Source organism: Drosophila virilis, chromosome X, assembly GCF_030788295.1.
Source record: "Drosophila virilis strain 15010-1051.87 chromosome X, Dvir_AGI_RSII-ME, whole genome shotgun sequence".
NCBI classification, from domain to species: domain Eukaryota; kingdom Metazoa; phylum Arthropoda; class Insecta; order Diptera; family Drosophilidae; genus Drosophila; species Drosophila virilis.
This window is the reverse complement of record NC_091543.1, coordinates 10,528,313-10,555,187: the sequence shown is the minus strand read 5'-3', so window position 1 is coordinate 10,555,187 and position 26,875 is coordinate 10,528,313. Positions and strand designations below refer to the sequence as shown.

General features: G+C 44.7%; 1 long non-coding RNA gene across 1 annotated transcript; it reads right to left on the bottom strand.

Moving 5' to 3' along the window:
* Window positions 1-1,115: 1,115 nt before the first annotated feature.
* On the bottom strand, window positions 1,116-26,090 carry LOC138911582 (uncharacterized). Its single transcript, XR_011417318.1, has 2 exons — window positions 26,057-26,090; window positions 1,116-1,472 (listed from the first exon to the last, which is right to left on the bottom strand). It is a non-coding gene; the product is annotated as an uncharacterized lncRNA (long non-coding RNA).
* Window positions 26,091-26,875: the final 785 nt, after the last annotated feature.

Genomic DNA, 26,875 nt, shown 5'->3' with positions numbered 1-26,875 from the left:
CCCACTATCCCCCCACTACCCCCTCCGCCTAACCGAGGCACTCCGTAAAAAATAAAGAAAGAAACTGCACATTTCGTATGCGAAAGCAAACTCTGGCGCCTGCGCTCGGCCTGCTAATTAGTCGTAGCTGCAGCCGGAATCTGGGCGACAGGATTCGCCATGTGCTGGCCCAACGAGTGGTGGGTAGGGGTGCAGAGGATCTGCCGTTTGGCTGGGGGCGCCGTTTGTTGTATTTGCTAAACTTTGCATTAAATTTTGGCGCTGAGCAGGCGGCGGCAATTAATTTGGAGGCGCAACAAGCGTTGAGAGCGTCGAAATGAAGTGTGACGAGAATTTGCCCTTTCTCTTCTTTTTCCCCGCCCTCAAAATACCCTGTAGTATTGTCAGCAGGCATTGACTGGCCATAGCTGACATATAAGCTACCTTATACCTGGGCTTCAGCACATCCTTTCCACTTTGAGCTCATGGAACTCGGCTTCTACGAAAGCTAAGGTGGACAAATTTTGTATATAACTGTCCCATGGCATATTCTGTTAGTTTTAACTGTGCAACAACATAAAAAACTGAATAAAGCTTACCTGCTCCATACATATCTCGTTTTCGACCTCATGGAACTCGGGCTCTATAAGAGCTAAAGAGGACAAAATTTGTTATGTAGCTGCGTTTTTCATATTCTGTAAAGAAACAATAGAAAAAACAATTGTTGAGTTAAGCCTGCCGTCGTAATACACATCTTTGCTGTTTGAACCTCAAGGAACTCGGTTTCCACGAAAGCTAAACTCTTGACCTTGGTTAATTTTAACTAGGCTCCATTAAATACAACTAAATAAAACTCACCTATTCCGTACATATAACGTTCCAAACTCATGAAGTTCGGCTAATATAAGAGCTCAAGATGGCAAATTTGATGTTTACTCGAGATGAATAGACATGAATATTGCACAGTGCGTTGGAAATAGTTTCGGCTGCTACGATGCCTGGTATTTCCACAGGGCATCTGGTAGTCGAGCATGCTCGACTCTTGCCCTTCATACTTCTTGCTCAACATTTTGCCTTGCATCAGTTACTTGCGGTCGACTCTGTCGTCTGTCTGTTGCGGCAACTGTACTGGATGCACACCCTCTCTCTCTCTCTCTCTCTCTCTCTCTCTCTCTCTCTCTAGTGGGGCAACGTTTTCCCACCTTGCCACATTCAAATGGATGTGAATGTGAATGGCTTTTGGATGTGCGTGCGTGACAATCTCGCCGCCCTCCCGACATTATTCGTTTTGGTCTTTTCCAGTTGCATCATTCAAGCATGACAATAAAGACCATGTTGTTGTTGTTGTTGCTGTTGTTGTTGTTGTTGCTGCTGCTGCTTCTGTTGGCCAAACACTAGACAACAAATTGTTGTAATTATGGACCCGGTTGCGTTTCGCTTGTCGCTTCCCGATGTCATAATGCCGGGCATTGTCGTCTCCGTCTCCGCGTGGCCTGCAATTATGGTAAAAGTTGCATGAAACAAACCAACAGCAACAACAGCAACAACAACAATATTTAAACGTTACATTTTCAGTTGTGAATTGAAATCATTTTGTTGTGCTTTTGTTTTCGCAAAATAATACAAATATCTATAATAATAGTCGCACCTGAGAGCACCCTACAAAGCTTTCTCGAGCTTTCACTTGACCCGAGTTCTTCTATTATGATTTTGCTTCCAATTTCAATATTACACACCTTTACGTTTCCTTAACTGTGTGATTTACCTGCCAATTCTATTCCAGGACAACCCACATTTAACTTTTCAGATTTTGTTCAATCCGAAACTGAACGAATTTTCATCTGTTTTGATCAGAAAATTTTTGTTGGCTTTTCCTTCTGCTTCGCTCTTGTATTTATTCTGTTTCGTTTCGTTTTGTATTTTCTTCCGTCTTCTTCTTCAATATTTGTTTCGTCTTCTGTTTTGTAATTTGCTTTGCTGTCGATGAATTTGTTCTTCTTACTTATTTCTTTCGTCAATTCTTCCCTCTAATCTCCTCTTCCTCCATCCAGTCGTTCGCCTATTTTCTTCTACCTTTTTCTCAGTCTATTCTTCTACCTATTCTTTCGTCTTCCGTTTATTTTTTTACCTTTTCCTAACTCCTATTCGTCTGTCTACTGTCCCATCCATTCTTCTCCCTTGTGCTATTTCGTTTTTTGCTTTGTTAATTCTTCCAACTCCTTTTTCTCAGCCTCTTCTTCAATTCTTCCGTCTATTCTTCTATCCATTCTTCTGCCTATTCTCCCCTCTGCTGTTTCGCTTTCTGATTGTAGTTTCTTTTAAAGTTTTCCAAGTTTATTCTCCCGACTTCTGTTTCATCAATTCTTCAGACATTTCCTACGTCTAATCTTCTGTCTTTTCAGCAGTCTATTCTTCTTAAGGACATTAATATTCTTGGAAATAATTAAGTGTAAGAAATGATATATAAACAAATTGATATAATTGTTGTAGACTAGGATCAACTGTTACACCATGGTGGCAGCTCCTGTCAGGGTTGCCCTCTCTCCTGCTTGCCACGCAACGCTGAGGTCAGGCAGGGGCACGGGCTTCCAATGTTGGCACAATGATTTTGGCTGGGCACGTCAATTCGATTGAGACCCTTCGCTTTGGGCCAACTCTCGAGCCAACAGCTGACACAATAGACGTAGCGTGTTGCCTAGTTGCACACCACATGCGGATGCAACATGCAACAGCGAAACGAAAGACATGCAACAAGCTGTCTGCCCCTGGGCCAACTCTCTCTCTCTCTCTCTCTCTCTCTCCCTTTGGGCTATTTTGATTATTAAACTGTCTCCGTGAGTCTTCAGAACGCCAGCGAAGCGAGGAGATAATTATGAGATGCGCGTTGGGCTGTTTTTGGCCGTGGCATGCCACACCCCTCCCCCTCTCGACTGTGACGCCCCTGGTAGCTAGCTCTGGCGGTCATGCCCCGATCGCAACAGTCCGCCTAACCTGTCCGAGCTGTTGCAATGCAGCACAGATTGTACCGGGGCTGTTGCATGAAGCGTTTCTCAACCCCCAACCCCCCATCCCCACCCGCTCAGCGTCCAAGTGAAATGCAATTTAGCGTAAGTGGCCTCTAGACGCGTCAAGAGTCGTCCTTGGCCGGGCAGACTTAGCGGGGCTTTCGGGCTGGATCGTCTGGCACTTCTTGGGGGCAGGAGGCGGAGATTGGCCTGCCTCTTGCGCAGCAGTTCCGCTGCCGCTTCCGTGGCAGGCACCCAAAATGTCAACCAGGTCAGCAACGCACCACCTCGCTGCACACCTCGACACAACCCCTAACCCCGCTGCCATCAACCCCATTAGCAGGGCGCGTGAGTGTCGAGTGTGTTGCTTGAGTGGCTCTGCACTTTGCGCTCTGGGCTACTACTTTGGCTGCTGCTTGTGTGTGTGTGTGTGTGTGTGTGTGTGTGTGCTTCCTCATTCTCTAAATGTGCTAATAATAATCATGGCAGTCTTAACCCCCCCGTCCAGCCGCAACCCTTCCACCTGCAAGCACCCTCGTCTGCCCGTGACATCAAATGGCATGTTAAATTTTGCACAATTCTGCTGCAGTCGACGCGTCGCGTCACCCGGAAATATTTTACGCTCATTTTACCCCCCACCTACACACACACACACCCCCCCCCCCTCTCCTCACCCTTAACACACACACACGAACACACACCGCCGCTGTCGCTGGCATTATTAGCCCTCATTTAGGTAAATCCCATTATATGGAAAAAAAAAAAAGGAAGAAAATCCAGAAAAAAGCTCGTTTGACATTTGGTTGGCTGCGTCGAGCTGTTCGCTTAGAGGGTGTCAGCCGGCCCCCATCCTACCCCTACCTCAGCTCACCTTAACCCACCACACCACCACCCCACCACCACCCCACCCCGCCCTGAGCTTACCAGCAACTGCTGCTGCTGCTGCTGCTGTTGAGCTCATTTCAGTTGCTGCTAATCCAATGGCTTTTTAACCAGTCTACAAGTCTGCTTCAATCTTAAAGTTGCCCTTGTTTAAACACACAAAATGAATTCTCGCTTGTATTCATATAGAATCTAATCAAGTGCCCCGAAGGAAACGTTTCTGGTTCAAACTATCTCGGAGCAAAAGGCTTTCCACATCGGATTACTACAAATATCGCATAGCTCTAAAGAGAAAATGGGCTGAGGAATAAGTTCTTAAGGGAAACACTTAATTAATTTTAAAGACATGCTACTACCCTTTCGCTTCTTCTCGGGATATCTTCAGCAAACTCAGCATTGACAATCTTCCATGTTCTTGTCTTGGATTGTGTCAAAGCCCTTACATAACCCAAAGCAGCTCAGCTAACTTTCAGCTGCCAAAAACTCGTTCAATATCGAACTAGTATAACTATATATCTACCATATACCCATATGGATAATAAATGTTTGTCTTAAGTGGAAAATTTAGATTGCAACTCTTAAGAATCTACGACCTTTCTGCTCTGGCAAGTATCCCTCGGCAGTCGGAGGGTTATCGTTGCCATGCACAAAAGGTTGACTTCTGTCAGTGGGCGTGGCATGCGCACAACACAATTCTTGGCCATTTTGCCAGTGTTGCCACAGACGAGCAGAAAGCGTTGCAAGCGCGACTGTGGCATTATGCGGCACTGCCCCAAAACCTAAACCCCAAGGCAGCGCCAAGCAGCAAGAGTTTGGGCTTGGAACGACCTCAAATTGTGCAGTTTGCAGCCATAATTATTTTTACGGCACATTGCGTCGCAGTAGGCAATCGCAGTAGGCGGCAGTCGGAGCAGTCGCAGCAGTCGGAGCAGGCGTCGGAGTCGTAGGAGTTGCTGCGGCTTTGCAATCTCGACCCCTTGAACGAGGGCGCGCGCACCATAGAAAATAATAATAAAAATAATTATGCATATGCCACCGTTGTTGCCCCCCCCTCCTCTCTTCGTTCAACCTAGAGGCAGAGGCAGCGTCGCGTCGTCTGCTAATTTAGATGAGCATGCTCGACAGTAATTTGCATGCCAGTTGCAGTTGCAGTCGCCCAAAGTGCTTGCCATTTCCCTACCAAGAGCAGCCAGCCACCCCACCCCCCTCCCCCTCCCCAGCCACCTTACAACCCACCACCTCCATCTACCAGCAGCGCCCGCCCTAGTCACCTACCAACCCCCGACCTGGCTGTGGCAGCCACTTGGTGGCTTTTGGCTCGGCGACTGTCAAAGCCGCCTACATGTGTCGTCGTTCGCGTTGTTGTTCTTGTTATTCTTGTTGCTGTTGTTGTTGTTGTTGTTGTTGTTGTCGCTTTTGTGCATATGGCGTTGTTGTCTTCCAGTTGTTGTTGTTGCTGTTGCTGCCGCTGGCTGTGCCATGTCATTCACACACAAAGTGTGTGGCTCTGAGCTAAAATGGCATACACTTGCACACTTTGCTTTGATTCGCCCACTCTGCGCGGCCTGGCTGCAGGGGCAGCAGGCGTGCCACTAATTGGGGCAACCAACTGCAGCAGCTGCAGCAGCAGCTAAAGCGCACTTCCAAGCACAACTGTACACGGCCTCTGTCTGTGGCTCTGCATATATCTATCTAACTCTCAGTTGGCCCCTGCCCACGCATGGGCTGACTATCGTTGAAAATACATAATAGATATATTTTTTTATATGAAATTTCAATTATTGGAAAACTTATGCTAATTGGCATGTAATTTTTTATAATACCAAACTTTTACTTTAATTAGGTTCTAAGTATTTGGAATTGGAATAAATTTGATAATTCTAATTCCTCTAGAGTATTACGTTATTTACAGTATTATACTATAATAGACTTTAATCATTTTTATTTGTGCTATTGGCATTGCAAAAGCTAGAAATGTTATTTGAATTTCAATATTGTCTCATTGCAATTCAGCGTAAAATTAGCTTCCAATAAGTATATATATATAGGTATATATCTCAATCTTTGGCTGGGCAAAACGCAAAAGACACTCTTCGATTTTGATAACAAAAAATTCAAAAACAAACTCCTCAATAATCTCTCATAAGTTGTAGAAAATGAGCTAAATTCCTTAAATTATTGCTTGAATATTTTTTGTTTGCTTCAAAAAACAAATGCACTTTTAAAAATGATTTTATAGATTCCCTTATTCAATAAAGAACTTATATTTTTAATATTGAAACGTTTTCCTTTCTATTTTCTCAGTGTAGAAATACAATGCGAGGCACTAGAGTAGCCCAATTAGTAAACTATTTAAACTCACTTTTGCTTGTGTTTAAATTGATTTCAATTAGATTTCTACTCGAGCAAATGCACAACTAACGCCTAATCGAATATATGAAAAGGTATCTCAGAGCATATTAAATCTCTTCGAGAGATGCTTCCACCAATTGTGCCATAATTAGTGAAGGTAACTGCTCGCGGGGGGGTCAACCAAGAGCGGGGTGCGGCGGGGCAGCCAGCTAAACGCAACGGCACTCAATTAAAGCAGCGCCCACAATAGATAAATCTTGATTGAGTTACGACTGGAGCAAAAACATGGAAGAAAAAAAAAACAACCGAAAGGAAAATAACAAATGTTGTGCAGCATTTGACAGACAACCCTGCTGAGCTGTGTGTTGGGGGCTGTGACTGTTAGAGGGGTGGGGCGGTGGCGGGAGCGGTGGCGGTGGCGGTACTGAGCAGGCTGGGGGAACTCTAGCTTTGGATTGGCTGGCAACTGGCAGTGGGCAGCCGCGACTGAGGGGGCGGGCACAGGTGTGCATGCAAATAGAATGCACGACGCTGGCGACGACTTCTAAATGATCCACTGTGCGGCACCTGCCGCAAAAGGAAACCTACAAAGGTTTGAGGGTGGTGGGTGGGCGGTTGTGTTGGCTTTAAAAAGCGCGCGCGTAACAAGAAAAAAAAATGAAAATAAAAACGAACCAAGCGACAGCAACAAATCATGGCTCTGTGTGGCAGAGTGGCACGTTTGCACGGTGCGCGGTGGCAAGTCAACAAACGGAAGCCATGCCAAAGCTAACACACACACACACACACAGACGCACACACACACACACACACACACACATGCAGCTTGGCAATCGAAACTGTAAACTATGGACGACGCCATTGCTGATGTGTGTCGAGCGAATTTTACCGCCCAAAGTGCTGGCAGCGACGCCAAAGACCAAAGCTTAAAGTGGACATGGAGGTGCATGTGGCATGCGGCAAGTGGCAAGTGGCATGTGCTGCATGTGCTGCATGTGCCGCATGTGCTGCATGCCAGCCACCCAGCCAGTCTGCTCGCCGAGGTGGTGTGTCTCGGTTTGGGGCGACAGCTTTTTATGCCACTCAGCCGCCTCATTGTTGCTAGTTTTCTCCCGCTACAATGGCGTGAAATAATATGCAAAATACTTGCACACACACTCGCACACACACACACACACACACACACACACACACACTCACACGCTGGCACATTAGCCACTCCATGGTAGAAGGAAGAAGAAAAAAAAAAGCGACGACGTCGGCGGCGACGGCTGGCGACGAGTGGTGTTGATCGCCGCACGGTTGCTAATTAGGCCACTTAGAGCCCGGGCCTGGGCACTCTTTTTGCAGGAAATCACAAGAACCTCGGCCGGGCCCAAAAAGGGGTTGTAAGACCAGGCGGCCTGCAGCCGCCCCACCCCTGGCTAGCAGTTGCAGCAACCATTATTGCCTAGTGCCATATAAGTGTGTGTTTTGGCTCTGTGTGTGTGTGTGTGTACTGTGCAACTGTGTGTTTGCGTGTGAAGGAGGTCAATGCATTGGCTCCGGCACTTGACAGCTACGCTCAGCAATGCCAGGGATGGAGCAGCAGCAGCAGCAGCAGCAGCAGGAGCAGGGGCTGCCCAAGCAGGGGAGGAGCTTTAATGCATTTAAAGTCAAAGTTCAGCTTTATAAAATATATATATGCACACATTTCTGATCTATAGCTAGAGCTTAAACACAGCATGATTAAACAATTTATTACCCGTCATTTTGCAATACATTTTGTTTCGGAATTCGAAAACGCCTTGTCTAATGCAAGAGTGAATTTTGTGACAAACCTGAAACACATTTCAATTGAGTTTTCATTAAAAAACACAAAATTGGAAATGAGTTTCTAATCGAATTTTCAGCCAGCAAGCGAGAGGTGGATTTTGCGAAAAAAGTGAAATGCCTGTCAAAGGAATTTCCACCAATTTTCCATGATTGCCAGAGGAACTTCCCGAATATAGGACGGCAACAAGTCTCGAATCATAAAAGTCTCATAAAAAACATTTTTTCGTGTACTTTCATATGTGGTTATATATATATATATATATTTAAACCTAAATAAAGCATGTATTAGTAAATTATAATAACAATTAATTCTATATTAATTCTATATCAAAGTGGTTGGCTTTTTGAATGACAGCAACAGCTGCTGACAGCAATGAAATACAACAACTTAATTAAGCAACTATTAGCGTATTGTGAATCCCAGCTTAACACACACCCCACACACACACACACACACACACACACATGCGCACACACACAAACACACCCAACGCAGAGATCAAGCTGCTCGCTGAATGAATGAAATTCAAGCACAGGATATGCGGCACTTTTGATCGAGATTGAACGGGTTAGACGCTTACTCTTCTTATAGAGAAAACAAAAACAAAAACAAACAAAAAGCGGCTTGGACAACAGCCAAAAAGATCAGAGAGCGGCGACCGATGAATGAAGCGAGGCGAAACTCAAGTAACTCGAGCTGTCTGAAAGGATATACTCGATGGAGCCAAGCAGGATAATTCGAGCCGCCCTGGCTCTGCCGGAGATCAAGCTGAGGTAGAGCTGCTACTTCATGCCATTTTAACTATATATAGGGCAACCGAAAGCCGAAAGTGAGTAAAGCCAGCAACAAAGCATGGCTACTGAACGAAATATGGCTAATCAAAAGCCAACTGCAAGAGAAATCAAAGCTATAAACTAATTGTTGTTGGAAGGAACATTTCCATATGCAGGCCAAATAAGTTTGAGGAATCGAATAATATCCGATCTATAAGCAGTAATTTCTACAGCAAGGCAACATTCAGTATTCGATTGCATCCAATTTCAACTCATTAGCCAGTTTATTCCGGAACAAAAGCCGGAACAGCCCAGGGAATCTATCATCAGATATCCCTTTAATCTCTATCCACAAGAAAACGAAATATAATTATAATGAAATGCATTAGCGTACCTAATGAGAAACTATATAATATACAATACATATTTAAATGGAATAATATACCAGATGGAAAGCATTTCATTTTCATTTGGACAATAATAAAATAGAAAAGGAAAACCTGTTGGAGAGCAAGCATAATATACTATTAAGAGAAAAGTAATCAAAGTAATAAAAATACGACTTGAAGATGTTATAGAAAAGCGAAATAGGAATAAGGGATATTTGCTGAAAATGATTGCGCAGCCACATGGCCTAGCTTATTTTAATGCATTTGCATATCTCGCATACAATAGTTTATAGTTTAATAGTATTCATCATGTAGAATTCAAATACGCCTGGTTTTCGTTAGCACACAGCGCCTTGAGGAAGGATAAGCCCAAAAGGATATTAACAAAAGGACAGCCAGCTGCAGCTGTATACGGTTATTCAGAGCCAGGCTCTGGATAACGTTGCTAACATTGTTGTTTCGGCTCAGCCAAAAAGTTACGAGCTGCCGTCAAGCGCGAGCAGATGACGTGACCCTGCGGCAACCCGCCATAAATTGGCGACAGTTCGGCGGAAAACGTCGGCGCACGGTGGTCCATATGCGAGTATGTCAATTAAGGTCCAGCAGCCGCTGATTTATGCAATTGCCAGCGGCTCCGCTCAAGAGCAATCTAAGCCAACCCCCCAACCCCATTTCCTCTCAACCCTCACTCTGAAAACGTATTCGAAGTTAGCCAAAGCCGCGACGAGCTGGCGGGGGCCACTTCCTTCCGTTACAGTGGCTCACAAAAAATACCACCAAAATAAGAATTAAATACGAAATATTTTTTATTCATGTTCTCGGACAGTGAAGCCCGCTAATTGGCGGACGTCGCGTACGGTGCGTGCCCCAAAACACAGACTCGATAATAACTTCTTCAACGAGCGCCATGAAGTGAAATTATTCGGGTAAACATGCACGCTAATTACAAAGCCTCAAACGATCTTCACATCAAAAATAAACCAACAAAAAAAATAAATAAAAAACAGACCCAAAAAAATCAGTAAGAGTCAACGGATGGGTTAGCCGAAGATGGGATACGCTTACATTTGGTTCGTTTACTTTAATTTATTTCTTACGCTGATTACGATTTATTTCTTGCTTATGAATTTGTGTAAAGCATTTTTGTATTTTGTTGAAATGTATTTAAACCCATTCCATGATTATTTGAATGCATTTTAGTTTATTTTTGCTCGTAAAACAACTCAAATTAAGATTTTACATCAATCCTTTCAATAATTGGGTTTATTAATTAAGGTTTATTTTCAACTTCAATTAATTGTTTTTTTTTTTACTAATATGCAGAGAATTATTGTCTTCTGGGTATAATTGTATTTAAGTGTCGAATATAATTCAAATTGAATTCCAATAATTTAATAGATATTGTAATGAGGGGACAATATTAATGCTAGACACGATATTTAATATGTTAGCAATGTATATATTAATGTACTTCAATAAATGTCACATTTCTCGGCACATATTTGTGGTATACCGCGGGCAAGTGTATGGCAAGGAAGCAAACAAAAAAAATGTAAGCAAAATGGATATGATATTTTATGAATCAATTCAGAAGAGCGCCAAGTGGACCACCGTCGCTGTCGCTGTCGCTGTCAGCGTTAGCGTCGCTGTCGGCGTCAGCAGCGACGCCAGTCGCCAGGCGCTGGCACACGAATATCGCCAACGTCGTCGTGCAGTTAGCGAATGAGCCACTTAAAGAGCCACAAATAATAATAACGACTTTAACGACAAGCAGCAGCAGCAACAACAACAAGAACAAGACCCACGCCCCTTAAACCCAGCCCACTCCCCGCCGCAACCCGCGCCGCCACAACGCTGCACAGTTGGAGCCACACAACATGCTGCAGGGTCTGCCAAAACAAAGTTGAGGTCTTCGCGTCCGCCCGCTTATGACTTGAAGTGAGCTTTTTGATTATGACGAGAGCTGGCCACATGATAATAATGATCATAATGATCATCATCATAATGGAGCTGGAGCTGGAGCATGTGAGGCCTCGCCTTAACAAGCCCAAACGAACAGGTTTATTATGATATAAGATATTTCGCACACACACACACACAATGCCCCTCAAACTGTAAACGAGCCTGCGAAAATCATAAAGCCAGCATCCTCTTCTGGCCATGGATACTGTTCCGATTGATACTTGGCATTCTTATGTGATCCTCTGACTCTGGCACTTCTCGACTGCAAAATACCCTGCACCAACTACCAACTCTTGCCCTGTTGCAGTAACAGAAGAAACGAAATGATCAATGAGGTTATAAAGGCTATAGATATATTTATACGATTCTATGGAAGAGTGTGAAAGATGGAAAAGCTGCCTGGGGCCATACGTCCAGTAAAAGGAAACTTTATACTAAATTTGCAAAATCTAGCTCATACAGATCCTGGGATCAATGATATCAGAGAGATCTTGTGCAATACATTAGTTCCTTTCGATAGGATTGTATGGCAGAGCGTGAAAGATGCTTATAAGAAATGATGTATTAATTTCTCAAGAGCTAGTCCATGCCGATCCTGAGATCAATGAGGTAATTAAAGTAATAGATAAATTAGAGGGATGCTATGGGATAGTATGGAAGATAAAAACCAAACTTATCCCGAGATCTCTCGCTATTTTAGTTATAATAATATTCTTTTTATTAGGATTGTATGTGTGAGTATAAAATTTTACAGAACTGTTATACGTCAGCTCACAAAAAACTATTCCGAATTTTTAAAAATCTAGACCATACAGAACCTGGTAGCTTGTATAATATTTTATTGTTACTTTCGCTAGGCTTCTATGCGAGAGTATTAGAAATAAAAAGCAGACAATTTTTAAAAGAAAAACAATTTGCTAGAGATTAGTTTGCACAGGTTCCCCAGATGGGCGGTACTTGGATATTGATTGATGACAAACTGGCAGCGAGTCGGACACCTGCAACTGAAATGCGGCTGTCAACAAATATTTGCACCTTCGACGCCTACGTAATCGCCGATTCCCGCCGGGCATTGCAGCGACAATCTCACACCTCAACACGTAGCAGGCTAATACACACAAGCACGCACAAACACACCTAAACACACACACACTCGCGCGTTTACACACATTAATTTGCATAATCAGCTATAAAGGCGCCAGCTCAAGCGAGAAATTTGCAACGCTTTCAATGCCATGTCAATCACAAAAGGAATCCCAGACTCGAATGTGTACAAAATTTCGTTTGTTTTCCCCTTTCCAATTCCATTAAGAATTAAATGTGAAAAATTTAACGCAACTCTCTATTCAGCTGAGCTTAGATATCTGTGCGTCGAACTTACAACTGAGCAGTCGCCGGTTCAACTTTCGCAAATTGTAAGTTAAATTTGTTATTCCTCACACATAGAATATGCTAGTTGACACTACTAATATGTTCTACATTTCACAGGCGCAGAATGAAACCCAAGCATCCTGTCACTGGTTGGAAGCAGATTCCTAATGGGAAATATATGTGAGAGCGCTTGGAATTATAACATAGTATATTCTTGATTTCTGAGATATGTTTTTAATGCTATGAACCCAAAGAAACATTGTTCCCTTCTTTCCCCAAATCTGGGCTCGACGGAGAATCTTCGACGGCAGCAATAACTGGATCCTTGCGAAAATATAAAACTTATATAATATATATAAAAAAACAAGTCAGAGGAGACTTTAACTGTACAATTTTTCTCATCCTTGTTTTACAATAAAATAAAATGGCTACGACTTATTCCTTTAAACGCCCAAGGAACCCAATTGAATTAAATTATTAGCGGGCAAAATAGTGAAAGGTATATAATATATTCAGATTTTGCCAAGAAATATCTATTTTTTTTCCATTTATCCTGTTGCCTTAAGACACGTTGTTGCGCTCCAATCTGACCATAAAAAAATCGGTTTAGAACTTGGTCTCAGTCACGGTTTCGGCTTCAGCGTTGGCTTCGATTTCGGTCTTTAATGGCCATCTCAATAGACCCATCACAGCCGCGCGTAATAAACTGCACGCACGCACAGTCGACACCAACTGGCCAGATTATGATGGGTCACGAGGGGTTAGGTGGGGGGAATGGGGGGGGGGGGGGGGGGCGCAGTGAGTAGCTGGAAGTCTGGAGGCCAAAAGGTGCAGCATCCGTTCCATCTCTCTCTGGTCATCATCTAATCAAAATCAACGATCATCGCGTTGAAAGCCCTTAAAATGGGCAACGCACGCGGCTGTCATGTAGGTCGTGCCCCGCCCATAAAACTTCTCGTTCTCCCCCTCCTCCACAAGCTACGCCTGCTGCTGTTGCCGAAAGGGGGGGGGGGGGTTAGCCCGCTAGCTGGCACATCCGAATTGGGTTGGAGCTGTTGTCGGTTGCGTGCTTGGGTCATTTGTAACACCTGACGGCTGATTATACAAATCTTTGATTTGAAACATTATAATTAACATAAGCTGAGGCGTGCCTCGCCAGTTCCCAATCGGGTATCATTGATTGGACGAACAATTTGGCACAAGCGATTGAGGGGAAACCCGTGTTTCCCCCCTTCTAATAACCACACATAATTGGGGACTCGACGGCTTAACTATTTGGTTAGATGCGATCCGAGTTGGCGAGGTGTATACATGAATATCGATTGCTAATTGTTATCGATTAGCATCGATAGTCTGCAGAGGGTGTCGCCAGATTGATTAGCAGAGGTGGCTGGCATGATGCAAGTTGAATATAGAGAAGATATAGAAAAGTTGACTGAAGTCGACTAAATCGAATGGGACGGGTAGATGACAATTTTTATCGATTGCTATCGATTGTCTATGGGAACTTGAATAGTGGTCGTAGCTGGGATGACGAGGAAATATGAGTGGGATAATAAAAAGGATACTTAAATAAATCTGACTGTGGTTTGACTTGCAGGTGGCTGTATGGACATAGATATCGAATGCCAATTGATATCGATAAATATCGATAAGGCACAGACAATGTCGGAAATTTTGCTAGTGGAATGAGAATATATATACTAATACAGTGAGGTTAGCCTTGGTGAAAGCTAAATATATCGGATGCCAATCGTTAGCGACAAATATCGATAGGGATCTGACAGTTTTGGGAATATCGGGGACCAAGTGTTATCGATAAATATCGATAGATAGTGTCAAGATATTGAAGATATGTGTTAAAAGGTGATAGAGTAAGCTTGTATGAATTTAGCCCGTTTTGGGTGAGTAGAATGAATAATACAGGGTTAGGGGAGTTTTGATAGAGTCGAACGAACTGCGGTGGGGTGAGTTTGTCGACATGAATTATACTTTTAAATAGGGTAGGAAATAAAAGCAAGCTTGCAGATAGATCAACCAGCTTAAAAAAAAAACCTATGATACAAGAGAGGCAGCGAGCGAAAGAAATCGAATCGCAAAAGAAAAAATTGTCAACATTTGGCGATTGTTGTTTGACCCAAGCGACGAATTTCTGCAATGTCCAGTGGCCAGCGGCGGCATGAGGCAATTGCAACAACGAACAACAACAATGTCTATTGAAGCAGTACGCAGATGGAGGCAGGGTTGTTGTTGTTGTCGGGAGACTGTGCAGAGATTGGAGACTCGACAGCAGTTTGGCGGAGCGACGCGAGTCGAGGCGTGCGGGCGGGCGGTCGGTCGGTCGGTCGGTCGATTGGTCGATTGGCCACCCACGCCGCCAACGGGGCGTATGAAAAACAATTTTCGAGCGGCTTGTGCGATGCGATGCTACAACAATAAAAGCGCCCAATGTGGTTGTTGTCGTTGTTCGTTGTCGTTGTCGTTGTTGTTGTTGTTGTTGTTGCTGCTGTTGTCTTTCAACATTTCGACTTGTTGTGATTATGGCGGGCGGCCGTCATCATCGTCAACGTTGTCGTTCGCTCGCTCGTTCGTTGATTTCATAATCTCTTCCGTTGCCATTTGCTTGTAGCTGGTTGTTGTAGCCGGTTGTTGTTGTTGTTGTTGTTGTTTTTGTAAATTTGTGGGTGACCGCGCACTCTCTAAAAACGTCAATCACTCAATTAAACTTAATTATAATTGCGAAGCGATGATGGCGGGCGGCCAGTTTGTTGAATAAATTCAGAAAAGAACTGAAAACTCAAAACTGTGGGCAGACACGGACCAGGCGGCTGGCTAAGGGCTAGCTGAGCAATAGAGCGAGCGAGAGAGAGCGACAGGCAGAGGGAGAAACAGAGAGAGAGGGAGAGGGAGAGAGAGAGAGAGAGAGGGAGTCGGAAAGAAAGGCAAGGGATGTGCAGAGCGAAGATCGACTTTGTGCCGCGACTTGCAGCACTTTGTTGCTCCTCGTTGAGATTTCAAGAAATTCGCAGAAAATTGTAAATGCACGACGCTGGACGTTGGACAATGATGATGATGGCGACGCTGGCAACCGACGCCGTCGCCGCCACCTCCACCTCCTCCAGCACCAGCACCAGCACCAGCACCAGCACCAGCACCACTTTGGTGGTTTCAAATTTTGCCTCGTTGTCTGTGGCTCGCATTTTGTTTTCTGTTGTTATTTTTTGTTTTTGATTGGCCTGGCCTGAGAAAATGAAAGACCACAAGAGAGCAGAGCTTACATGATGTTGTCGCGTTATGCAAAATGCTTTAACCAGTCAAAGTTCCCCCTCACCACCACCTCGCCACCCACTCTGAGCTCCCCCCGTTTAGCTCGCTACCCTTCAGGGCAGCAGCCCCTGCTAACCCAGCTACACCTACCGCTCCCACGCTTGAGCTGAAGGCGCCCACCCAGAAGACGAAACGATGTGGCCAGTGGCTGCACCAGTGTCGAGCATGGGGGGGTGGGTAGGAGCAAGGGGGCGGAGGCGTGCCTTGACAGTTGAAGAAGCTTGAGACCGGAGTACTTTCACCTAGACAACAGACGAAGCATAACCCTCGCGCCTTTGACTGCGGCCACGCTTGAAGATCGCTTGGCACACTGTGACAAAATATGGTTGTGAGTGGAGTGGAAGAAGACAAGTGGCATGGGCAGGGGGGGAAGGGGGAGGCGTGTGTGTGTGTGTGTGTGTGGATTGGGTAGGGGCTACGCACTTGCACAACGCAATGCATTGTCTACGCCAGTCGCATGGAAAATCTCTCTCAATTATATAAAAAGAGGCGACGCAATGTGTGGGCGTTAACTGCGTCGGCCACTGGAGCGATACACGAAACTGGACAAGATGGACGCACCGGACAGTGGACAGCGTATAGGGGACAGCGGAGAGTGTAGAGTGGAGAGGGGAAGCAAGCTGGCGATCAACGGAGCGGTGCCTTCGACCATTGTCACATATTTTTACGCATTTGCGATTTGTGGCAAGAAATTTGCAATGTTGTTGCTGCTGTTGCACGGCTTGTTTATAATTAGGGGGCGGTTCGCTTGTCGTTTCGTCAGTTGACAAACTGTTGGGCAATTTGTGGCTGGGTATTTCAAAATTGGCATTATAATTGCAATCGCTGTGCCACAGCAGGCAAACAGCTGCAAATGAATATGCAACAAATTTGTGCATAGTATCGCGAGCTTGGAATCTGTTAATATCTAAAAAATCTGCCTGGAATTGCTTACGCATCTTGCAACTATGCAACGCACTTTGAACCGAATCAACCGACGACAAAATAATTGAACCTTAACCGAACGGAACACTATGTTTGTTTATTTCCTGAAATCAAGCTAATATTCATATAATCAAGTTACGCTCCACAAGTTGGCCTCAAATGTGTGTAAAACTAGATTCACAAATCCAGCCTCAAAGCGAGACTTCGTTTGGGAATGATAATCGAACTATTAAGACCAACCAACCCATTGAAAGTTGCTAAAAAAAAGGGTCTCTTGTTTTTGTGCTTACGTATGCAACAATACATATATAATAGTCGAGCTGATCTGCCCTTCTTTCCATACGCTAAAAGCTAGAGACTTGAATGATGTCAAAGTCAGGGGCTTGATATGTATATTAAATTTACATTTGGCATGGAACAAAGGGACAGAGTACCGGCTAGCAGGTACAATAGGTATGTTTAGCTGGGAACAGGGTATCGCCGAGTCGGGCGCACTCTTACCTTTAATAAGTCTGTTTGCAAAAGCGACTAGAGGGCTTCTGTGGCTCTGCCCATTGATGTTTTCTTTACGGATTGAAATCTGCACAGCTGTCTCTGGAGCCAGTTATATTTGGGCCTGGGATTGAGTTGATATGCTTATGTGGGTATTGAGCTGCATTATGGGGGTGTGTGTGTGCGTGTGTGTGTGTGCACTGATAGTTTCAACGAATTTGCCGCCCGTACTCGAGGCAGTCAAGTAGATTTAATTGCTGCTAGCCCTCAATTTCATTTAATACGAAATTCCATTTTCCCATTTTCTCTCATCGTTTGTTTTTATTATGTTCGTTTTCATTTTCATTTCTTCTTTATTTTCATTTTTTTTTTTTTGTGTTCACTTCTCAATTTCATTGATTTCAATTGTTGCATTGCGAAAAACTATCGATTACAATGCGCTGGCCAAAACAAAGGATGGGCATCGATTGCGGGGGTTGGGCCCAGGCACGACGCACAATGGCCCAAATCGTTTAGGGCCATTAAGTGCGCCTCAGCGCAAACGCATTTGTTTGCCCAAAACTAGATCAGCTCACTCCCCCCCCCCCCTCCTCGTCCTCCTACCCATCCCGCTATATCGTGCGCTCTCACTCGCACGCATTCGGCTTAGCTGGCACTGGTAATCGATATATATTTGCGCATCTTTTGTTATTAATCGGCAGGTGGCGGCAGATCGATCGCTCAATTGCCCGCCCACACATCGCTAGCACCGCGCCCCCGCCCCCTGCCCTCCTTTAACCGACCGACAGCCAACAGCCCCTGCGGCAGTTGTTTGGGCACTTTACGCGTAATTGCCGCACATCGTCAACCGACAACGTTGTCGTTGTCGTTGTCATTGTTGCTGCTGTTGTTGTTGTTGTTGCTGTTGTTGTTGTTGTTGCTGTCGGCTTGGGCCCATTCATCAAAGCCCATCGATTGGCATTGGGTCTGTCGTCTGTGTTGAACAAGACCTATTATTTGTAGGTCATAAATTTTATTGCTCAACTGCCGTTGCTGCAATTAAATCTCAATGGGACCCGCAACTGCAACTGCAACTGCCAAACGGTCGGTGGGGGAGGGGACGTGAAATGTCAGGGGCGAGCGGTCTTCTTGATGCGTTTGCCACTCGCAACACTCTACATCTCCTTCATCCCGCCGCCGCCAACCGCACCGTTTCACCCTCCCCCTATGGCTGGCAAATATTTTGACAGTCTGTGCAGTTGCAAAACGAATCTAATGAGCCGAATTGCGAGTTCACGTTTTGTGCCCATCGCTCGATCAGCTGATTTTTATCTACAGTTAGTTTAGTTAGCAAACTGGGCCTTTATCGTGGTGCCCGGCGTCGCCCGCCATTAGCCCATGCTGCTGCTTCCTCATCTGAGATATCTCTCATATCTTAATCTCATCTGCTTCAAAGTCAGAATGGCTTCGAACAGCAAGAAAATCGCGATGCATTATCCCAAGCCGATGGCTTCTTTAATTTGCACAGTTTTTAGCTTGTTTTGGCCATCTTTCCATCTATTAAAGGAGCAGAAGATCCACCAGATCCCGAAACAATTGTTATCCACGAATAGAATTGTGTTATTCCTTTCACTTTTCGATTTGTTTTGCTTACTTGAGAGCTGAGATGTTGGCTGACTCTGATAAATGTATTTGGACTGCTTCAGTGTGATTTCTATCTCTATCTCTCGCTCGCTCTCTCTCTCTCTCTCTCGCTCTCTATCCATCTCTCCAGCTATTCAGAACTCAAGGCATGCTTGTAACATATTTCCATGCGAGTACAAATTATAATCGCATTTAGTTTCAATTGCAAAGCTGCCCATTCTCTTTTCTAAAAAGCCATCGAAACTTTTCGGTATAAAATAAAGCTTCATATTGATCATGGATCGTGATATTCAGCTAAATAGTCTTCTCAATTCTCCGAGCGAAACGTTTTCAGAATGTTCTTCCTTATTTTGTCGTCTCTGGACGAAGAATAAATTCACCTACACCCTACCGAATACTTCCTTCATCTTGATGCTATAATTGGATTGAATCCAGGTGGATCAGACCTCAGATAGATGCTTAAGATGATCACACTTTGCACAGCCATAAATTAGATTTAACCGAAGTGAAAAAAACACATATCGGAGGAGACTCTAACTATATAAGGTTTATAGTTGAACTCTTTTCATCCTGCACACAGCAAAACAGCGCGATTAAGTTATATTTTTCTTACAAATTTCGGATTCCCCATTAATATTACAATCCAGAAGGGAACTCTAGCTAGCGCTGAATTAAGTTGTGCAAAGTCGTTGCCTAAGTCAGCTGCTTATAATTTATTATAATTAATATGACACGACTGTTCTGCCCACCTTCCATGTAGGCTCCACGCCCAGGGATGGGGCCAGGGCCAGGGCCAGGCCCAGGTCCATAAACGACAAGCGGATGCATTTGCCCAGAGGCGCCGCCAGCCGGCGCTTGGCTAAACGAGCTACGTGTCGCCATCAGGTGGATGTGTGGCAGCCAGTGGTTGCTGCTGCCTTGCTTGAAGTGCTGAGAAGATGCCCAAAACCCGCAGCAATTCGCAGCAAATTCGCAGCAATCAGCAGCAATCGCTTAGACAAAGTCAACCCTTTGATCAAAAGTCAACAGTGGCTGCTCCAGCTCCCACTCCTGCTCCTGCTCCTGCTGCTGCTGCTGCTGCTGGGGTCGACTCGCCTGTGATTCTATTAGCAATTCCGGTGAAATCGAGTCGCATCTCTAAAACCGTTAAGGGCCAGTCAAACAGCGCCAGTGGAGGCGTTGTGGGGGAAGGGGGCGTTGCTGGCATCAAAGGGCAGCGCCACTTGGCGGCCGTTCCGTGCCGTCAGAGAGCTGCGCGCTTGAGCGAAAACAGTAGCGCCGGCTGCGAGCGTCACTTGCGACAAACAACAACAACAACAAGAACAACAACGAGAACAACCAAAAACAAACAAATGCAAAAGTTCAAAGCCTAATGCGAAAAATTCGCAGAAATCTGTCATCGCCTTGTCAACGCGGCGTCATCATCAGCAGCAGCAGCAGCAGGAAGCTGTGGCCAGAGTGTGAGAAAGAGCGGAAGAAGCAGACAGATAGAGATGAAGATAGACAGAGAGAAAGAGAGAGGGAGATTGAGTGGGAGTGGGAGAAAAGGAGTGAGAGAGATTGGGGAAGAGCGGGTTGTGAGAGACAACGAACAACCCACAAGCCGGAGTAAGGTCTAACCCACTCCCAAACCTAAAATTGATGCTGCACACATGCCAGACACAACACAACATAGCACACACAGCACACACACACACACACACAAAGAGTATTGTGCCATCAAAAATCGGTGGCACGTCGAGCGATCATATCAAAAAGCATCTCACTGCAAATTTCCTGCCTCGTCCAGATAAGGCACCAAGTGTAGGAGGAGCTGCGCGCAGGCGAATCTGTTTTCGAGCCGTGATGTGTCTGTGTGACATCAACTGGCGTCTATCAAAGTGTTTATACGCTCTGCCAAAAACAACAATAAAAAAACATTTAAAAAAAAAAACAAAAACGCAAGTCAAAACGTGCACACACCCAGCCCCATGGGGCTACATTGGCTGAGGCAAGCAGTTTGTCTCTGATTGGAAAGCCGGGTACAGGAATCCAAGTGCAGTCGTATAGATAGATAAACTTTATGATTCTAGGACTTTAGAGCTATGAGTTAGCTCATTCAGTTACCTAGACATCTGTGTAGCTAGAGAAAATCAAGAGAATCAATTTGAAGCTAAAGGCTAACGTGGCTTAAGGCCACGCTTGCATTTGCAGCTCATTTGGGCACAAATGGATATTAGATAATTGTCATTCATTCCTCTTTGTTGTGCTATTCGTAAACGTTTTGACGGCAAGCGCTTTGCATTGATGTGCTACCTCTGCTATTCGATTCGCTGCTAAGAGTATGCGCTAGTCGCTATCATAGGCTAATGACAAGCTCTTGTCTGTCGGCTTTTGACATCTTGTCAGAACGCCAGAATGTTGTTGTCGTTGTCATTGTTGGCATAGTTGTTGTTGTTGTTGTTGTTGTTGTTGCTGTTGTCGACGTTTTTGCTGTTTGCTGGACTGTTTGGCAGTTGGGCTGCTTGGCAGCTTGTCCGTTCGGCCTGTTGCATGTCATTTGGACGATGCTCGGCGCTATTAAACTTCAAAGGCCGTATGGCAACTGGGCGCACAGCATTTAACGCCAAATTCCGCACAACAAAAGGCAGGCAGCAGGTAGGCATGGATATATATCATCAGCTGCCCAGTCAGCCAGCCCCATTCCCGCTTGCCGCTGCCCTTGCCGTGTCCAGGCCCAGTTCGGGTCTGACTCAGCGAATGTTTGAAATTTTGTCGTTAGATTTTTGTGCACATTAATTGCCGCAATTAGCGTGGGGCGCTTTGTAGTGATGCCACGGTGCAAGTGCAAATGTTGCGGCAAATTTATTTATTTGCCTTATTCACTGGCTGCCCCGCAGCGATTTGGCAGCGAAATGAAAGCGTATGTGAAGCTCCGAAATCCCAACGGAGCAAAAAAAAAATAAGAAACCCCTTTGTCAAGCCCTTTTCATCTGCTTGCTCTGGCTCTTGGCTCAGACAAATGAATACATTCACAAATTTATATCAATTCGTCTCTTTACGCCATTCTTGACTTGACCGAATCAATATTGTTTGCAATCCGGACAACTGGAAGCATGTAGACATACATTTGGATTCCGACCACTTCCAATAAATCCCACAAATTTTGTTGTACCTAAAAAACTTCCAACTGACCGAAGAAGCTGCCTTTTGGCTATGATTAAAAATGCTTGGCAAACGTCATGACGTCATGAACCTGTGTAGCTAGCTAGCTGTCTGAGCGTCGGGCCAACAAAAGTGAGGTGGCCGGATCAAATTCAGTTTTCAAATAAATTTCTCAATTAAAATTGTCTGTTTTTTACAAAATAAATTTGTTATTAGTCGCAAAGAAAGTAATAACAATTCGGTATTTGATTGATTAGAGATCGCAAGATAAAATCTTAATATTATATTGAAATAAGGATAGTCAAATCGAGCTAACGAGGGAAGTATTGAGTCTCTAAGCCAGCCTTCACATAGTTGGTTGAATGTGTGAGGATCGCTAATTCAAGCCGGGTGGTGCCGGGTAATTTCCTATGGTAAATGTATATTTTGAGGTCAACAAGTGTTAAAAAATTAAACACATATAATCTTGGATAATTTAATAGATAAAATAGCCTGATACAAATGCACAAAGTGAATGCGCTCTAAAACGTATTGGCATCAAGTATTTGGCTTCGAATACGACTTAAGAAGCTACACACTTCCGCTTCTCTGGGGCGCCAGATGTTCCTGTGCGAGTGGATAAAACGAATCAAATCAAATCGAAACGAATCGTATCGAATCGTTTACCACAAGACGAAAGCTCAGCTCGCGTTCACACGAGTGCCAAATGATTCGAACCGGGAACCGTTCACTGCCAACTGAGGCTGTCAATAAAATTTGCGTCTGGCGCTGATTTGCCCGGCCAAAACCAGAGCCAGGGAAATCTCAGGAGGTCTGCGGGAGGAGGAGGAGGGGGGGGGGGGGCAACCGGATTTGTACTGAGGCGCGCCCTGTCGTGGCTGATCAAAATCAATGCGATCGAGAATTGCGAATCAATTGCGGGTCGCCGGGCCTTTAACCCGGCGCCTGCGTTTCGGCCAAGAGCAGTCAACAGTCAACAGTCGGCAGTTGGCAGTTGGCAGTCAGTTGGCGCTGGTGAGCTGCCCGATGTTAAACAGTCGTCGATCAAAGACAAAATCCCGGCAAGGCTCCAGTCGGGACAATGGGGAGCAACGCAGGAGAATCTACAGAACTGGCAATGAGAATGGGTAGAAGCAACAGCAGCAGCAGCAGCAGCAGCAGAGCCGATGAAGACGACGTTTTGCTTTTTTGGCGACACTGACAAGCCGCTTGACAGGGCAAAGCGAGGGGGGGGAAAGGGGCTTCAAACAAATGCGAATGTATTCAAATGCAGCCAAGGAGCGAGCGCGTCTGATCTGCGGCAAGCGATTGTTGTTGCTGCCACGGCTGCTGCCTCACGTTTCTCGCCGTGGCGCTTGCAACTTGATCGATGAATGGGCATTCGGTCGTTCGGTCGGCGGCGATTCGACTGTATCCAGGGACACGCGGCGCCGCTGCCGTTGCGAATTCAAGCGCCGCTTTTGAGTTGGGCTCACACAATGCCCAAATGCCCAAATGCCCAGGCAAGTCAGCCAGGCAGTCAGCCAGGCAGTCAGCCAGGCAGTCAGCCAGGCAGTCAGCCAGGAGCAGTCACTGAATCGATCTGAGCCTGTTCCCGTTTCTGTTTTCATCTCAGTTTCCTTTTCTTTTTTTTTTTTTTTTTTTTCTTTCTGTTTGTTCTCGGCTCTTTAGCAGAGGGATTAAGCTGTGCACACTCGGCTCATGCGCTACCCCTGGCTAGGTCTTAGGGCAGGTGTGTTGCTTCTGTTGCCGAAAATCCCATTGAATTGGGTCTGAAATTTATATGATGCTATTGGGAACTGGGCGAGTATGTGAGTTGCCTAGCTGAAATTTGGTTTGCGGCCTCTTAACTGCAAATCAGGCATGCGTCCATATTGTGAATACAGCTCAACTCGGAATTTCTCCTTAATATTAAACAATATAATAGGATATAATTTTATAAAACATGATATTAAGGCTGACAAAGGTTTTTGAGATCTCAAAAACTAAATCTAAGGACTTGACACTGGGTCAAAGGGTCGTAAAACTTTAACAAATAGAACATTTGAAAAAATAGTCATATTGGAATTGAATGACTCGAAGAAGAAAGAAATGGGTAAGAAAGAATACTTCAATGTCTTCTTGTTAAGGATTCTGCATCTAAGTCTGAGCTTTCTTCTTTTAATATGGAAATTGCTGTTTTAAATTAGACTACAAAGCGCAGAATATTGACGGAATAGTTCACGTCGTTTTTCAGTTCGAGCCTGGATCGAAACATTGGATATTTGGCTAGTCAATAACATTTGCAATTCCAGCAGATGTAAATAAGTCGAATAAGTCTCACATTTTCCGATTAATATGGAAACAAGATGTACGTCGGGTTAGCTAGCCTTAATGGTGTTACGGAGCGCAGGATATTCCAGCTCGTTTGGCTCGTTTGATGTTAATCAATCGCAAATGATATTGCTGTCATAATAATGACTCTGCAAATGGAGCCAATTAGAGAGGGTCGTAAATTAAGGTCTATTTGGTGAGTGGAGCGCATTAAAATTTGATGGTTGGCTGAAACCCTTTTTTGGTTGTTGTTGTTGTTTTTTTGTATCTCTTTTTTTGTTGCTGCTTCAGTTTGCTTTTTGGGCCAAAATGAAATGCAGCCAGAGTCATGTCCACTTTGTTTGCCTCCAAATGACAGCTGATTGCTCTCAGTCGTGGTTCTCGCTGCCTCTGCCTCTCTCTGTGTGTGTGCGTGTGCGTGTGTGTGTGTGCGTGTGTGTGTGTGTGTGCTGCCCGGGTCTGGGTTTCGGTTTCGGTTTCGGTTTTGGTCTGTGCATTTCTCAGGTTTTGTGTACGCCGGCGCCTTTAATTGGCATTTGAATGATGTGCACACGCCGCGCTCCTTGAGCGTCCCTACCTCCCCTCTCCGGCTCGCTTGCCATCGCCATCGCCATCGCCGTCGCCGTCGCCGTCGCCTTCGCCCGCCGCTCCTTTTTTGCTGCTCCTTTTGCCATGGCCTTATCACTGAGCGCTCAGCGACTGCGCAGCGGCGTCTTATCAAACTTGTCGATCGGCTGCGGCTGAACGCTTATCTGATGCTCGTTTTGGATAAACGCATCATTATTACTGTCGCCGCAGCGGCGACGGCAACGGTGACGGCGACGGTGACGCCGGCAGCGACGCCACTCGAATTCGAGCGCCAAATAAAAAAAGGGTTAAAAAACCAGCGGAACAGTCGGTGGTCGTTTCTCTGTTTGTTGTTGTTGCTGCTGTTGTTGCTGTTGTTGCTGGTTCTTTATTTTATTATCAAGCGATCTCAATCGCTGCTAATTAATTTCTAGGCTATTTAAGTTAATTTACATACAAAACAAATGCTCAGAACATGCACCCGCGCATACAGCAGCAGCTGCGCCTCCCTCCACACCCTTTAGCACTGCGGCACGCATGTTGCGTAGGCGTTGACGTCGACGTCGACGTCGACGTCGACGCCAGCATTGACTGCGCTTAATTTTCGTTAATTAAAGCAAATGTCTGTTTAAGGCTGTACCAGGCAAAGGGCTGGCGGCTGCCGCAGCTGACCAAAGTGGCGGAAAAACGTTGCAATTGACGTTGGGCAACGCCAGCGACAGCAACAACGACTCTGCCAGTGGCAGCAACAGAGGCAAGGGCAACGGGCACGGGAACGGCAACGGCAACGGCAACGGCGTCGACATCGATATCAGCGTCAGCATTTGATTTCCGTGTCATTAAACAGGGCAGCAAATGGTTGCCACAATGTTGAGTCGCTGGGTTCTGGGTGACCAGAGCAGCCTTAATGATGCACTGCAGCAGCAGCAGCAGCAGCAAGAACAACAACAACCACTGGAAACTTAACTAAATTGGCCGAAATTGTAGACTTCTTAACTAAGAATCTCATAAATACAGCATAGTTGAGGAAAATAAATAAGATAGCGGGTGAGAGTCAGTCATTCAGTCAGTCAGTTAGTCAGTCAGGACATTCAATTTCATATAGAGCTAAATATTTATTTGCAGTTACGCACTTACCTGTAAATTCATACGCACGATTGTTTGATTTTCCATCACTAAAATAACAGAAAAGCAGAGAAATTATTTATTAGCTTAAAGACGCTGATCGCTTGCTAAAGCTCACTTGAATTAGTGAGAATCGCGTAGAAGAGCGATATTTATAAATCTGTTTCTTGTTCATTTTCATTTCATCTTAACGTACGCACACATTTAAATACATGCATGTGTATATATTTAAATGCATACAAACCCACAACATGCCTACGATTGTAAAAGTATACATATAATAAAACCAAGTTATGTTAATACACACTAGTTTTTTCAATGGCCACATTTATAAGCCGCCTCCTCCTCTAAAATTAAGGCCGCCGTCTTCTCAATAGTCGATAGCTGCCTCCTTTAATATGTGAGGCTTACTTAAGTTCATGAGAATCGCGTAGTAGGGCATTTGCCCCAAAAATATGCTTATTTTTTAATTTGCAGCTTAGTTTAGTGTAAACTTGGTTTTCAATATAAGCATACAAAATATATATACATCATATATGGCATATACATGCATGCATACATACATGCACATATACATGCAAACATACTTTACTACATATCCACAGTCATATATTCATGTATGTATACGCACATAAAAACATACATTATATAAAAGGCTTTATTATGTACATACATCGATTCATCCACACATTCATATACTCACGCATATATACACATATGTGCATACGTACATACATACATACATACATACATACATACATACATACATGCATACACACATATATGCGAATACACATATACATACATACATTCATGTTTATGTTCATCTGA